The sequence below is a fragment of the Pygocentrus nattereri genome, chromosome 22 (genome assembly GCF_015220715.1).
Source record: "Pygocentrus nattereri isolate fPygNat1 chromosome 22, fPygNat1.pri, whole genome shotgun sequence".
Taxonomy (NCBI): Eukaryota; Metazoa; Chordata; class Actinopteri; order Characiformes; family Serrasalmidae; genus Pygocentrus; species Pygocentrus nattereri.
Genome location: NC_051232.1, coordinates 17498653 through 17508490, shown reverse-complemented (window position 1 = coordinate 17508490; position 9838 = coordinate 17498653). Strand labels below are relative to the sequence as shown.

Here is a 9838-nt window from a genome sequence, read left to right as displayed (position 1 = left end):
GGGAGAGGGGCCGGGCATCAGAGCCCGTTAACGCCGCCAGCTGATCACACAGAGCACAGGTTTGGCTTTTCAGGAGAACAGTAAGTGATGATTTTAGACTTTATCGTCTTATTTCTACGATGACATTTGAAGAAGATGAAGATGGTTCTTGTTTAAAATCTGCTTTACAGACAAATTGTCACCTGTGTTGGTCTGAGTACAGATGCAGTAGTTTGGGCTGCGTTCAAAGCCTGCTATACACACTACAGTAGTGAATGTGTCCACCTAGGACTGGTGGAGTATGCGAATTTGGACGCAGCCAAGGAGTTGACATTCCTCTAGTGTTGAAATGAGTTACACTGTTGAAGCCGAGGGCTTGGTAATAATTAAATACTACAGACTTCGGCTCTGTAGGTGTGAGTTCTGTGCTGTAGGTGTTGGTTCAACTCTCTGTGTCAGCCTGATTGTGTTAAAGGGGCCCTCTGGCCAAAATGAAAAACATAACTATCTACATCTTCCGCAAACACGGTTACTTACCTCGACCAGCGGCACCTTTAGTGGTCTATAGAGTGAGATTTTGCGGTTTAGAGACTAAGAGAATCCGCTTCTGATGACGTATCTTGAAGGTGGGAGGAACTCTTGAAGAACTACAACTGCTTTGAGTTTTTTTTGTATTTCATTAGCTGGTGGATGCAGAAGGAAGCCAGATCGCTGCAGCATTAGAGCATGAAAGCTGAATGGGAGCCATGTGTTAAATACATTAAACGTCCTGAAATCTTCATTACAGTGGAGAGAATGAGTTACTCAAAGAAAAGAAATGATTTTGAGATCAGGAGTACAATAAGCTAAAAGCCACGGTTGCCTGGCTAGCTAGATGTATTACGTTGGCTTCTGTTCTCCAAATGAAAGGTAAAAAGTCTCTCTCTGGTGTCCATTTTGTGCTAAATAAATACAGGATCATCATTTTCTTTAATATTTTGTTTGACACCCGAGGTTTTAATTCATGTCTTGTAGTTGCTTTAAACGCTGGGAGTTTGGTGTGATTATCTTCATACTTGGCATATATTCAGAGCCCTTGTGTTAGACCTGATGATGTATTTATAGTGCTGAGTGGCCTAGATATTCTCTTATCATCAGCTCTTCATGTAAGCTGGCCTTTCAATTGGATCCTGTGTAATATTGCTTGTGGGGATGTTACAGTGTGGACATGTAATAGCATTACTCCACTACTGTCCACAAATGGCGTCTAGAACTCAGCGTTTGTGTGTGTGTGTACAGAAAGGCATGTAAGTAATTATATTGATAAAGTCATCAAATGGGAATGTAAAAGTGATAATGGCACTGCCCAGTGTGTCCAATAGCAGTGATAATTTCGATTGCAGTTTGCAGACCCATCTCAGATTGCAGTTCTGTTGTTGCCTGCTGTTGCCATATGGCAACGATGATCTTTTATCTTATTATATAAAACCTCTAGCATCTAAACAGGTTCTGTTTATTAAAAAGTAATTGTAACTTCCCACAGATTGCATTTACAGGGTTTTATTGGTTTATATATATATATATATATATATAATAGAATTGTACACACAATTTAAAAGGGCTAAATGCTAGACTTCAACATGTGGTGTCTGTGTGTGGAAAAATAAGGTCCTGTCTACCAGGAGGAAAGCATTCAATCAGAGGGAAAAGCATACATATTTATACATCAAGCCCTCGGTTTTGAAAGAGAAGTGATAAAAAAAAGTCACTTTTATGCTGTAGTCAGGCAAAAAATGCAAAGAATGTTTTTGTTGCCCTGTGGCAACAGCCTTAAAGAAAGGGTCTGATAGTTTGGTGTTGCACCATTACCAATACTACATCAGTATAAACACTGATACTGGCATTTAAATACAGTGTGGGCATCAGCAATAAATCATGATCATGGCTTAAGGCTAGAATCCTAAACATAGTGCGCAAGATTGCCTGTTAGTTATAGACAACATATAAATGTTATAGGCACCTATCGAGTAGGTTAGATACTCCGCGTAGGCAAAACACTGAGGACCAGGCATTCGTACCAATATTTAAAGGGGAAGAGGGGTAGCGGCGCATCTCTAAAACAGTTTAAACATCACCATATAGCTTTTCATAGCCTTGTTCATTTGTAGCTGATTTGCTGATTCAGTTTCTACGTTCCAACTTGGTCGCAAACTTCAGAGAAACGAAATATCTTGATATGTATTATGACGCATCATGATGTTTGCCAAGTCGCCCACCCATTAATGGCTACCTTTCATGCTAGTCATATAGAGGACATTAGATATGAGAGCATGATTGGTGAGGAGATCACTTATGAGTGTAATCTAATGTAATGGATGTGATCTATCAGCTTCATCGTAGGACTATCAGTAGTGACATCTCATATGAAAACGCATGTCTGTGAAACCGCCCAGCAGGCTGTAATTTGCTGACTCACTCTTGGGAATTGTCTTGATCTATTTAAACATTGATTGTCTGTGTCAGTGACTTGATGAATTAGGCAGCATCTCCAGACGTTCCTGACAGATGTTCCTTGACCTTGAAGAACATCATGACCTGTAATTGTCTTCGGCTGACCTAACATGAGCGATAGTTCCCTTCAAATATGCTTAAAGCCATCATTTAGCAAAAAATCTAACGTGCACAATTTTGTCCTCACAGCCAATGTAGTCAGTCAGACACGTTTGGTGCTTGGCGTTTTCCTCTTTGGTTTAACACTTTAGCTGTAAGGCTAACGTAACAATAGAAGCCAATTTCAAGCACCAGACATTATTTGGCTGATTGGCTACATTAGGGTAAAGGCAAAGTTATGAAAACTATTGTTTTAAAGACCGATTCCAGCCACATTCGGTGCACAATTGAATGGCTGAGACGTAAACAGAGTCTTCAGAGTGGTTTGGTGAGAAACGGTTCATTGTAGGGGATTTATTACAGTGGTGAAAGGAACTGGGGGTCACGATATCAACAACGCAATATAGCCATTTTATTTACTATCCAAAAATAAGAAGAAGAAGTTTTCTTTGGGTTCTGTTTTGTCTTGGAATGCCCTGAATGTATCTCACCACCGTGAATGTATTGTAAAATTATGCTTTAGGCCAAAACTATTCGGGCAGCGCATTCATGCCTATTTCACATTTCCTGTGTCTTTCTATGAGGGAGATTTTAGAGACACTAAACTCTTCAGACATTTGGTTCCTATCACCGCCAGTATGTTTGTCTAGAAACACTCTTGATTGAGTGATTTTGTTTACACCTCAGTGATTGTATTATTCCGAAATTTAGAAAAATAAGTGGAATTCCACATTAAGATTGATATTAGGATAAGCAGTGGTGGTCTGCCGCATTACCTATTCAGAGCCTGTGAAATGGCTGAACGCACCATTTAACATGTCATCAGGTTGGCGTGTTGATGGGGGGACGCTGTATGTGGTAATTGATTTTGTTTTTGGCGGGGGGCCTGGTGGCTTTTAAGGTTAAGTGTATGTAAATTGAAATTGGGCCATTATAAATGATGAGTTTGACCTGAGTGGTGTAGGGCCATTAATACCTCACATGCCTGACTGGTCTAGTTTAATGTTTTAGGCCTAGAAGATTTAAAGAACTACTTCTGTGTTTTCAATGTAATTTCTATCTGCTGTATGCATCTTATACAGGTGATTACCAGAGACTGAACAGAGTCAGCAGCGTGGTTTGATGTGAAAAGGTTCATTGTGGAGAAGCTTCTTTACAGTGGTGGTGAAAGGAACCAGGGGTCGTCGTGTCTACAGCATGAACATAGCCATTTTATTTACTATCCATCACCACCAGTGAACCTTTATGTGCCTTCCGGGTCTTTATATGCAATGATGATGATAGTAAAATAGTAGAAAATCTGGAAAAAAAATATTCTTTGGGGATTATTTTGCCCTCCACATCCAATTGAAATAAATGAATTCAAATAAATTTAAGCCAAAACTTTATGAAAAACTATCATAAAACAATGTGCCAGAAACCAGGCAGTGTATAGCTAACCATTTCATCTAATCATTTTCTATGAGGGAGCTTCTAAAGGTGGACGTCTGGTTCCAATCCAATCAAATCACCACCACTGTGAACAACTCCAATTCGGCAAGTTCCTGTAGAACAGAGCATGGCACATTAAACCACTCTGAAGGACTTTGTTTTGTATAGAATTTTTGAAAAATCTGTAGTTCCCTTTTAATATAATGACTCTCTTAGTGTAGAACCCATTGGGTAGTTGCTAAATTCTTATTTGTTCAAAAATATGATCTAGTTTATCTAGTTATCCAGGGGGAAGAACTTGTGGTGATTTGTCACCAGTTTAGTGCTCAGGCCCCTGATCATCCATGGATACCAGAAAACGTGAGGGAAAGCGAAAGCAACCGGGACCACTTTTTCAAGCTTCTGCAATGTTCAAAAGTTGGCTTCAACATTTTACAGGTTTACTAAAACAGGTTTACTCATGTCTGCCTCGTCCTGAGTTTAAACTGTAAACTATAGTTTTGATTTTCTCATTATGTTGTCCTGAATTCCAAATGTTTATTCACAGAATTCAGCAACTGCCCATTGGCTTCTATTGTTAGTGAGTTTTCTAAGTACAGGGAAATGAATCAAAAGGATTGTTTTAAGTGTTCAGCCTTACACTACAGATGCAGCAGGTACAGATTAAAAAAAAAAGACTGAAGTATTCCTTTAAGCTCGGGTGAAGCAAACTCTTAGCCGTATGTTAGTGTAATGTTAGTGTTAAAGCTTACATTTTTCATATGGCTTTTGTTGTTGACATTGTTTGATATGGTCCTTCATCTTGAACAGCACTCAGCAAAAGCACTGACATCTTAATACTGTACTGTGCAACACTCCCATTACAGCATCAAATATTCATCATACGCTGCTAGTCGGCTTCTATAAATAAGCATATAAAAGCATAAAAGCACAGCAGCTTTAAAAATGCAGTGGAAGCGTCCTTCAGGCTGTTTCTTCTTTACATAAGAACCCTCCCAGTGGCATGAGACCGCTCCGTTAGATCTTCCTGTACTTTCTCTGCAGAATCAGAAGTGTATTAGTAATGCATGTGGTGCAGTGTTTTACACTGGAGCATAAAAGGAAGGAAAGTGCTCAGCAGCTTAGGCTTGGCTGGTCTATATGGAAGGGAAGTAGGTACATGATCATGCTGTGTTTCTCACTGATCACTAGGAAAGGGCCTGTCATGGAAAAATTCACTCACTTTTTTTCTTTTAAATAGAGTTTTGTGGTGTGTTACCTTTCACTCCTTAATCCATACAGCCCATACATGGCATTTAAGATGCAAAAATGGTGACATCACAAAAACAAACCAACACATTTAGATACTTCAGCTTTCAGTAGTTTGGCCCAGACTGCTTTCAGAACGAGGCTTAGTACAGGACGGCCATAACAGAGTACAGTATCTACAGTACTGTGCAGAAGTCAGAGACCACGCTTCATTTATTAGTTTCCTGACAAGTTACTAATTTTCAGAAGTTTCTGATGTGATTCGTTTTAATTAAGGGGGGAAAGTCAAAGGAAAATGAATGCAAAAACGACTAGAGTTCAAAAAGTGATTAAATGAGATTCCTAACAACCACTCGCAATGCCTGGTAGACCACCAAAAGTGTCAGCTAAATGACCCTTTTCATCTTTGAGAGAGAAGAAAACATCAAGCTGCTTCAGAAAAGACGACTCAATGCTTAGTGAGAAAAGAAACAGAAGAAGTAAAGAAGCTGGTGGTGTTCGGAGATGTTCACGCTACAGTGATATTGTATCATGAAAGTAGGGCATTTAAGTAAAAGCATGCAATGGAGATTTCCTCATCTCAAACAATTTATTGAAACAAAAACCAACAACAGTGGTGGGTAAACCCCCCAAAAAATCTCAATGTCTCAGTAACTTGTCATGTGCCCTTGAGCATCAATTACAGCTTGACAGCGACGTCTCATGCTGTTCACAAGTCGACTCATTGTCTGCTGTGGCATCCCACTCTTCTTGAAGGGCGGCTCTCAGCTCATTGAGGTTCTGGAGTGCAGAGTTACGAGCCTCTACGTGGCGACTCAGCTGATCCCATAGGTTTTCTATGGGATTCAGTTCTGGAGAAAGTGCAGGCCACTCCATCTGAGGTACCCCAGTCTCCAGCAGCCACTCTCTAATGATGCGAGCTCGATGAGCTGGAGCACTGTCGTCCATGAAGATGAAATTAGGCCTGTGTTGTTCATGCAGAGGCACAATGACTGGATTAATGATGTTATTCAGTAGTTTGGGCTTGTCACTGTACCATTCACAAAGTGTAGGGCAGTTCTGTGTTGACTAGACACACCTGCCCACGCTGTAACACCACCACCACCACCTTGCTGCTAAGCTGCTTGTTAGAGAACAGCAAGTTGTGCAAAAAGTACTGAAACACTGAACAGCTGGACATGTGCATTCAAAGGTTTAGAGAAGGTCACATTAAGTTCACCTGTAGAAGTTAGAGTGCATTTTAGATTCATCCTGAAATTTCACCCGGAAGCCAAATATCAAATAACTTTTTGTGAGTAGTGTATACATACATCATATATATGTGTGTGTGTGTATGTATGCAGTTCATGAGCTGTTTAAACTTTGCAAGTTATTGCTCATTCTTATTGATTTACTATAGGCTGGAAACAGATGCCTGTGACCTGTTGACCCTGTAGGCCTTGCGGCTAAGCAGGCACGTGGTTACTAGTAACCAGTGATGTGATATGAATCAATAGGCAGTTAATTTGATTGGTTGGCATCCTTCCAACAGAACGGATGTGCAGGACTCCTGATGACCGACCGATGCATGAATCTGTCAGTAATGTATGTGGCTATAACTGTCCTGCGCTCACTTGTTGGCCTTACAGCCGTGGCTGTGAAACTTTTCAGTGGTGTTCTTTCTGCACCGACCACTAGAGGGTGCTGAAGTTTTACTCAGCTCTCAGAACTCTTTATAGTGGTGGTGACCAGGGGGAATGTCTACAACACAAATAAATAGCCATTTAGAATGTTGATGATGGTAAATAGTTTACAATATGTTTTCTTTGGGGACTATTTTTGCCTTACAATGCCCTGGAGTGCCTCTACATCCTGAACGTGTTTTAAAAAAATGTTTTTTAGGTCAAAAAGGTTTGAGGGTTTTGGGTCTTAGGCATCAGACAGAATATTTGTAACAGTTTTGTGTAAAAGCTATATGCAAAGTAACTTTTAAAGGCATCAAACAATGTCAGTAAAAACATGAGGACCTCTTAAATCTAGTGGATTTATCTTATATCTCATTTTGTGTTTGTTGAATGAACAATCTAAGATTATTTGACTTATTTCCAGATTTTTATGACTTGCTGTAAGTAGTTTTATCTTAGGAAATTGACAGATAATTGTTTTTTTCAAGAAATAGTGCTTCAAATATGAACCTATCTGCCATACGAGTATATGAGATATATCAGAATACGAGTTTCACTGCATAAAGTTACTTGAAGCAAGTAAAAAAAATCTAGGAATAAACCATCTAAATACTTTCAAAGAACATTTTTCTTAAAATGGCTAAAAGTTTGGCAAAGCTTTTAGCCTGCATTTTATGTGCAGGGTGTGGTAAAGGCAAAATAGTCCCTGTAGAAAACTTATTTCTCTGGATTTACCACTAATTTACCATCATCAACATTACATATAAAAACAGAAGCCTTGTGTAGGTTCACATGGTTCCTATGACCACCACTGTAAGGAAATCTGAGTCTGTACAGTTCTCTATAATAAGCCATTTCACATTAAACCCCTCTGGACGGCTTTGTTTACACCACACTGATTGACTTGTGCAAAAATGTAGAAAAGTTAGTGGAATTCTCCTTTAAGTTATATATATTTTTTCATTTCGTTATCAGCATTTCTAAATGTGGCACAACAGTTATTCTTATCTGTTTGGTCCATGACACACAAGCAAAGTTCCTCTCATTCTCTCCACATCTGCCTTGGAAAAAGTTATTAATTTCTCACACTCTCACACACTCTCTCTCTCTCTCTCTCTCTCTCTCTCTCTCTCTCTCTCTCTCTCTCTCTCTCTCTCTCTCTCTCTCTCTCTCTCTCTCTCTCTCATTTCCTTAACTATTCTCTCAGTCATCATGCACGCACAATCACAAGAGTACACTAAGCTTCTAGAGAAACAGGACGTTTGGGAAGGAAATGCTTCATCGGCTGTAAAACAAGCAAAGTGCTTCTGAAGATTTTGTTGGTGAATGTTTATTCTCAAATTACAAGATGTGAAGAAAGCAGAGCCTTCATTCCAGGGGCTTCAACCTTACAAGAGTTTTTTCTTCTGTATTTTCTAACTTCATTGCTTCCAAAGCATTAATGGTGATGCCATTAAAGGGCCTATATTTTACATTTTTATTACATTTTATTGCTTTATATACCAAGCCAATTATTTGTCAACCTCTCTGTATCACATAAAATTAAACAGACTCGATTTGTTAGGCAGTTATGTGCAAAAGATTGAACACCAAGCATCATAGGGTGACTCGCAGCAGCGCGCACACTCATTAAAACTACTTTCAGTTTTAGCAAGAAGATCTTACACAGTGCTGCTTTAACTAAACCTATAGATACTTTGTCACTAGTACAAAAGGGATGTGATTGTCACATCTGTAGTTTATTAGTGGAGCCTCCTTTAAAAGACAACCATCCTGGAGGATTCTGAGTGCTCTGAGGCCCACCTGTTCTCCTGCTATCACTGGAGGCATCCACAATTCATGTGTTCACGCATACATGTTGTTAACATTAAGAACATGAACACGTTAAGAATAACCCAAACCGTCAATCGGCATCCTGGGCTAAATCATATTGCCATGTTGAGCATTAAAAAAGTTATGGGCCTTTTTTATCTTACCTCTGATGACTTACCACATTTACTTTGGCAATTTCAGTAAAAGATCCCGGTTAAGAACCAAATTTGCAAACAACTTATGCAGGAAATTTTTAACACAAGCTTTGTTTTTGGCTAAAACACACCCTTCCCTGTCAGTGTGTGAAGTGATTGTGTGCTGCTAAAGTTTTGCTGAGGTAGTGATGGATATGAACGCAGGCTAAGCAGACTGAAGGGCTGTGTTTTAGCACATTGCTGTGACAGACCAGCATGAATTCTAGGCTGGTCAAAGTTGAGTATGCAGGTCTAGTGCTGGTTTAGCTGGTCATCCAGCAGGGTCATGCTGGTAGACAAGCATACCAGCATCCAAAACACAACACATCCTGGTTTGCCAGAGATCAGCATAATAACGTCCGATGGTGCTGACCATCATACCAGCATCCAACACATGACATCTGGTTTTGGTGGTGACATTCTTAAACTTTTGGCATACTTACTTCCATTGCTACAGACAAACTGGTTTTTCTAGTAAGCATGCTCGGTAACCAGAAAAACCAGCATATGTGGTGTTTTGGATGCTGGCTTACACCAGCATGGTGTATATTCATGTTGGTATATGTTGTTTTTACAGCAGGGATATTATCTTCCATTGCTGCTGACCAGCATCCACAGCACATGTCCTGGTTTTGCTGGTGACCAGCCATGCTCGTCAAAGCTGGTTTTTCTAGAAGGGTACGGCTCTCTTGATCCAAACTGATTGGGCTTTGTTTCTGAAGGAAATCTAAAAGCTTTCAATCTCTTTCTTTCCTTCTCTCCGCTTCCTGTTTCTCTGATGACTGGTGCCCTTCGGGCATTCCTGTGTCACAGAGTTACTGTTTACAATGCAACTCTAGGCCTGTATCTCAGCAGTCTGCTAACAGGCCTAGGGCGGCTTGAGCTTTGGACTCAAGAACAGAGAATTGTCTTTTAAAGAGT

At 39.9% G+C, this 9838-nt stretch overlaps 1 protein-coding gene across 1 annotated transcript in view; it reads left to right on the top strand.

Moving 5' to 3' along the window:
- trim2a (tripartite motif containing 2a) overlaps positions 1-9838 on the top strand; it is a 53711-nt gene continuing 43873 nt past the window's right edge. Inside the window, exon 1 of the mRNA XM_017709373.2 lies at positions 1-80. The gene's annotated coding sequence lies outside the window, so the exon portion shown is untranslated. The remainder of the gene's footprint in view (positions 81-9838) is intronic.